General features: G+C 41.3%; 1 protein-coding gene across 1 annotated transcript in view; it reads right to left on the bottom strand.

Moving 5' to 3' along the window:
- LOC123958389 (B-cell receptor CD22-like) overlaps positions 1-6,465 on the bottom strand; it is a gene marked incomplete at its 5' end in the record, with an annotated part of 47,726 nt that overhangs the window by 33,823 nt on the left and 7,438 nt on the right. The gene's annotated exons all lie outside the window — the stretch shown is intronic.

Raw genomic sequence — 6,465 nt, 5'->3', positions numbered from 1 at the left:
ATTAGTGTGAATGAAGGGACTGTACCCTTCTGTGGTGTCTAACAGATGGTTACACTTATTCTACAGCACTGTGCCCTTATATGGTATTTAGCAGAGACCTAAACATGTCCTATATAAGCTGTGTTCAATGTACAGAGAGACAGAGTGGTTATTGGGCTGGGTCACTCTCCAAGCTGCTGCAGAGCTTGTAATTGATGCTGAATTCTTTGATGTAATAAACTTTTATAATCAAGAACAGTGTCAAGCGGATTTCTTCTCAACACATCATCGCAGCATTATTGTTCGGACACCACAACGTTTTAATGCAGTACTTGCTGAGTATTTTACAGTGAGGTGAGCTATAAAAAAGCCAAAGCATCTGGTTGCAAAGAGGTTGGAGAGTTTTTGACTGCATCAATAATCACTTAGCATGAATTTGAAGAGGAGACATGCCACTCAATCACATCCTCAATACAACTCTATGGGGAAAGCCACTACGGCAAAGATGGTGGTTATCCTGCCCCTCCCGCTAGAAAGCCAATCGTCTGCTTTTAACAGCCAAAGCAGGAAACATTCACGGAATTCACCCCAGAAGCAACACATTTTAATTTCTGTTCGGCTTAATGGCTCTGGCATTTAGTGGGCTACAGAGAAAGCTATGAACTCGGCACAAAAATGATTTTCCATTAATTGAATATAGAGGGACAACTTCGAGGACATTATCTCTTAACTTAGGCTACTTCTTTGCGTGAGAATTACAAGGTGTGGCGTGTGAGCTTGTGAACTTGCTGAAATGCATGTGTCTCACGGCGAATGCGTGAGACTTGAGAGCCCTGCATAAACAAATGAATGTAGTTAACTAAAAAGTACAATATTTGCCTCTGAATTGTAATGGAGTAGCAGAAAATGAAAACACAAAGTACAAGTACCTTAATATTGTACTTAAATACAGAACTTAGTAACGTTCCACCAATAATATGCAGTAACTTTAGGCATTCACTTCTCTTATACTTACCAGATCAGATACTGTGTAGTGTCTCATCATATAGTCATATTTGATGAATAAGAGCAAGAGATGCAAGCTGACAGTTCATTATAGTTTTGGTTTGATAGAGGAGGCTCCCCGATGGCTTTTACTGAAAACACTTTGCTGTGATTTTTTTCACAAAAAAATATAAAGCAAGACATGCTGATATCTTCATATTCTACACTTTCCCGGTTTATGCAATAAAAATCATTAGGCGTGTTGGAAACTGTGATATCCTTGGGACATATTGAACACACACTGTTTCCACGAGAAATAATGAGACAATTAAATTTCTCTATTCTCTTTACAACACTGAAACCCATGGGGACCATCCGTTCTTCTCACCAAACCTCTCTTTGTAGCTTCTTCCAAAAACAATGGGTTACTAGGGCCACAGCTGCATGAGTACTTCTTTCCAAAGCCTTTCTACATTAAAGACCTTCATTTTTCTATTTTATATAATGCTTACATGGTGTCTATTCATAAATATACTTGTGTTTAGTCGCATTGTGTTAAACTAATTATCATCCTGATGCCAGGTGGCATTCCAGCATAAGAGTACTGCTTAGCTTTTGGGAGCATAAAGACAATGTACAGTTTGCAGTGTGCATGCTACTTGCTGGGAACCTAGGGGCACAGAGGGTTGGATGGATGTGTGTGGCAGGAGATATCCCGTAGCTGATTTGGGACTCCGTAGCAAGTTAATCCAGCATTGGCTGTTAGGCTGTAACAGTTGTCATTACTTACTTGTTTTGAGGTGACAGAATTCCCAGGTGACATTGGCTGTATTGTTATTCTGTCTGAGAACAATACAGCATCATGAACCTGAATCATACAAGAGAGTAATTAGAAGTACATCGACTCTGTTTACATTATTATCTATGCTGTCACTCCGGGGATTTTTGCCTGTAACACAGCTGATGGCCATTGTTTTTTCTGCTTTGTCATTCTCAATTGATCTGAGTTAAACATAATCTAGTGTTTGATATTTGACCTATGGCACAGATCAATATCTTCCTTGTGGCCATACACAAACAAATATTACATAAAGCACTTGACAATACAGAGTAGCCAAAAGATTTAAGAAACAGCTTTTGCTCAGTCTAACACATCAAACATAAAGAAAGTACTATGAAGCATTGTCTTTTATTTCGAGACAGAATTCAACCTCAGTCCAAATGTATTCATGCTTACTTGTATGACCATGTTTGTATTCAAACGGGGCCATGACTGGCTCAGGAGTACCACAACCATCAAGCATCTATTATCGGTTTGCAAGCGAAATCTATTGTCTCTTCCTGCATCTGAAACTGTTGACAAGAGTTCATTCACTGTTGCAGTCCAGATTTTCCCACCTGCTCAGTTTCAACAAACAAACTTTCCAGACCTCACCACTATCTCCTGATATTAATACCATTCCACCTACATCCTTGTAATTGCAGCAGCAACCTCTCTGTCAGAAGCTTTCTGTTGTGTCCTTCATGCTACCTGCTTTTTATTATCCATTCTTATGGCCACTGCCTTTATGGGTCGAATCATTATTTCATTTGAGTTACAGAAACACTTCCACTGTAGACTGCAGTATCTTCTTTCAAAAGCCACCGACTGGTGATGGGAGCTGGTGACCTTCCAGTTACAATCTCACTTCTCTGGCCTTTCACGTCCCAATGGTTGATGCTGTAATATAGCTCTTATTTAAACTGTTTTAAAAACGCAGGGATCGCACAGAAACGCATGTCATCAAACATGACTTCAGACGTAAAACAAATATGTTTATCATCAACTAGTTGCACCCTTGTGTGCTAAGTGTTGCACAGTAAAACAAAAAAGAGAATAACACTGTGGATGAACTGCTGAATTCATGGCTGAGAAGAAGGAGTCAGCATGATTTACACATTTTACAGTGCGAACAAATGCACAAAACGTTGTTGATGCTTCCCATTCAGCTTGCTCTTATTGGCTGTTGCGGGTCTCTGATCGGAGGGACCCCAATTTCATTTGATCATATGGGCCGAAAATCTTAGCTCGGGAACGCCACCACCCAAAATCAGCCCAATTATCCTCTAGTGTGCAGCCAGCATAATGGAGTAGGAAAGAAAAGACAAATCTATATTCAGATCTTTGACATTAACTTTTCTCCAGTCATTGCTAAAGCGCAATATGGTATCTTGGAATAGATGTAGGCATATAAAGCCGCATGCAGTAAAATGGAAATAGGCTAATAGGTTAATAGGCTACAAGTACCTCAAAATATTACTTAGGTACTGGACTTAAGTAAATTTATTAGTTACTCTTCTCCACTGCCTTGTGTAAACTACTACTAGGTTTTCAAATTGTACAATAGTCACACTTGTTTTAACAGTTGCTTTTTCATCATATGTATTCTCCAGTAGCTTGTGTCCTTTTGCAGCCTAGCGTGTTGTTTTGAAGTTACTGGATGCTGATAAGCTGCCAACCTGGCACCCCTGGCTGTGTTTCATTTGTTTGTCTCCTTTTTTCTCCTTTTCTCTCTTCTCCCTTCTCCAGTGATTCATTTGTTTTTTCTGTAAAAACTGACGAGGGCAAGAGGAAGTCATCTTCACAGGTGGCTGTTGTGGTAACAGAAGGTGGGGATTAGATTTCACACCCTGTGTGTGTTTGTACGTGTGTAGAAGGTTATTTTCCCAGTATGTGATAAGAGAATACGGAAGATCTAAGTCAGTGCCCCAGGTAGAGTTTATCACTACCTCTAAATCTGGCTAACACACAGGATATTCATAGTGCATAACAGATCCTGTCAGACTCCAGTTCTCACCTGGTCAATTGTTTCATCTTCTCTCTTGTCTCTCTCTGTATCAAGCAATGTGCTTCTTGGTCTTTTAGACTTTAACCAACAGGTTTGTACATTTTCTATACAAGTTGCCATGAGGCCTTGCTGTGTGCTGATTTCAAATTATTCTGCAAGAAACAAGTTTCATTCAGGGATGTTTTCTGTTCTAACAGCAGCAGCAACGTTCTGCTCCAACTGTGAAACCTCTCCACTGCCCTTGGAAAGGTTTTGATGCTGTTCGTGTGTCTGAAATCTAATGTATAAACCCGCCTGATACTGCTGTGGAGCTCAAAGAAAGACAGTTAACCCAGTTGTGTTGTCTATCTGTGTTGCATCCTTGTATCTGTGCGCTTCAGTGCATGGATGTTTGCAACTACAGCTTTCTGTATCATTGCCCAACAAAAGGACCTCTGGCACAGGCAGCCATGACGTGCCTGTCCAAAACAATTTGGGTCACACCCAGAGAAACAGATAAGAGGGCCCTGAGACTCATCCTGAGCCACGGTACAAAGTCTAAATAGGGTTGAGGCGTAGCAATTGAGAGACAGAGCAGGAAGAGTAATATAACGTCAGAGGATGAAAAAGTGCAGAGAATGAACCAGAGATGTACTTCAGCATTTTAAAGCTGTAGGGGAAGTGAAGAGGGAGATTAGGGAGGAAGCTTGCAATCAGAACAATTTTGGGATGTGGGAGCTAGAAAAAATGAGAAACTGACATACAAAGAAAGAGTCAAATATGACCAAAGTAAAAGAAAAATATGAAGGAGGATGGCAGGCTAGATGATCAGACTCTTTAAAGAATTGAGAATAGAGCACCTGGGTGGGAGACAAACTCAAGCAAGTCAGAGAAGTGGAGTGAAAGTGAGAAAATATCCCAATAACACCTAAATGAGTTTATAAAATACAGGTGGGAGAAAGTCAGAAAGAGACAAAATGGGATTCTGATACACCACCTGCAGAGTATCGTCATTGTCATGTGTCTCTAGATTTGATGTTAATTAGTTTTTAGATTGGTTGAAGAATTACATGCTCCTTGGGCTCAAAAATGTTTAGGTTTACAGTGGATCTAACAGCAGTCACAGACCCATTAGTAGATGTAAAGTAAAAGGTATTTAATGAACAACATGAGGGAGGCTGGAGAAGCGGGGAGAGGAGCGTGGCTGACAATGACAGGAGGCAGGCAGACGGATTGAAGAGGTATGGTGGAATGGCGGTGGTCTGAGGAGTATGCCGTAGAGTGTAGTACGGCTCAGGGGACACTGGAGGCAAGGCTCTTATTAATGCTTTGTGATGCTGTAAAATGTCAAATGCAAACTGTAGAAACTGTGTAAATGTTTTAAGTATTTGGGAAAATATACACTGATAATAAGCTGGGCTTTACATACAACATAAAGCCACCAAGAGGTTGTCTTTAATTAAGGAAATTAACATTTTTGGAAGATGCATTCAGTGTATTGCAGCCTGGTTGAAGGCTCAAAGTATAATACAGTAATGAATCAGAATCAGCTTTATTGCCAGGTATGTGTATACCTACGAAGAATTTGAGGAAAGGATGCAGGAGTTATTATTATTAATTATTATTATTATTATTATTAATTATTATTAACATTACTGTTATTATTATGTACATGTTTGAGGTGGATGTGATATACAGGTGCACATACACATACAAGCATACATGTACACAGTGTGATGAGTGCAAAGAACGCTGGAATAAATAAGTATTATGTGTGGTGTTATGTACATGAGGTAGGTGGATTTGGTATACAGTATATACAATATGAATATGAACAGTATGAACAGCTCTAAAATAGAGAATCATGAATATATAGTAAGTGGTAGCCAGTAAACAGGTGGCAGAGTTACTGGGTTATTGCACAGGATTGGTTCCTGACATTATGAGTCAGAGTCAACTGTTCATCAGAGTGATGGCTTGTGGGAAGAAACTGTTCCTGAGTCTGTTGGTTTTGGCGTACGTGCTCTGAAGCTCCTTCCAGAGGGGAGAAGCTGGAAAAGGTTGTGCCTGGGATGAGATGGATCTGCAGTGATGTTTCCTGCCCATTTCCTGACTCTGGCAATGTAAAGTCCTGAATGGAGGGCATTTTTTCTGCAGTCCTGACTGTCCGTTGTAGTCTGTCCCTGTCCTTTTTGGTGGCAGATCCAAGCCAGACAGTGATGGACGTGCAGAGGACAGACTGGATGATGGCTGTGTAGAAGTGGATCAGCAGGTCCTTAGGCAGGTTGAGCTTCCTGAGCTGGCGCAGGAAGTACATCCTCTGCTGGGCCTTCTTGATGATGGTGTCAGTGTTGGGCTCCCACTTCAGGTCCTGGGAAATAGTGGATCCCAGAAATCTGAAGGATTCCACAGCAGACACAGGGCTGTTGAGTATGGTGATGGGGGGCAGAGTAGGGGTGCTCCTCCTGAAGACCACGGTCATGTCCACAGTTTCGAGCGTGTTAAGTTCCAGGTTGTTCTGGCTGCACCAGAGAGCCAGCTTATCAACCTCCCGTCTGTAGGCCGACTCATCACTGTCCCGGATGAGGCCGATGACCGTTGTGTCGTCAGCAAACTTCAGGAGTTTGACAGATGGGTCTCTTGAGGTGCAGTCGTTGGTGTAGAGGGAGAAGAGCAGTGGGGAGAACACACACCC

The sequence above is a fragment of the Micropterus dolomieu genome, linkage group LG01 (assembly GCF_021292245.1).
Source record: "Micropterus dolomieu isolate WLL.071019.BEF.003 ecotype Adirondacks linkage group LG01, ASM2129224v1, whole genome shotgun sequence".
In the NCBI taxonomy this organism is placed as follows: Eukaryota; Metazoa; Chordata; class Actinopteri; order Centrarchiformes; family Centrarchidae; genus Micropterus; species Micropterus dolomieu.
The sequence above is the reverse complement of the archived record's forward strand: the minus strand, read 5'-3'. Positions and strand labels throughout refer to the sequence as shown.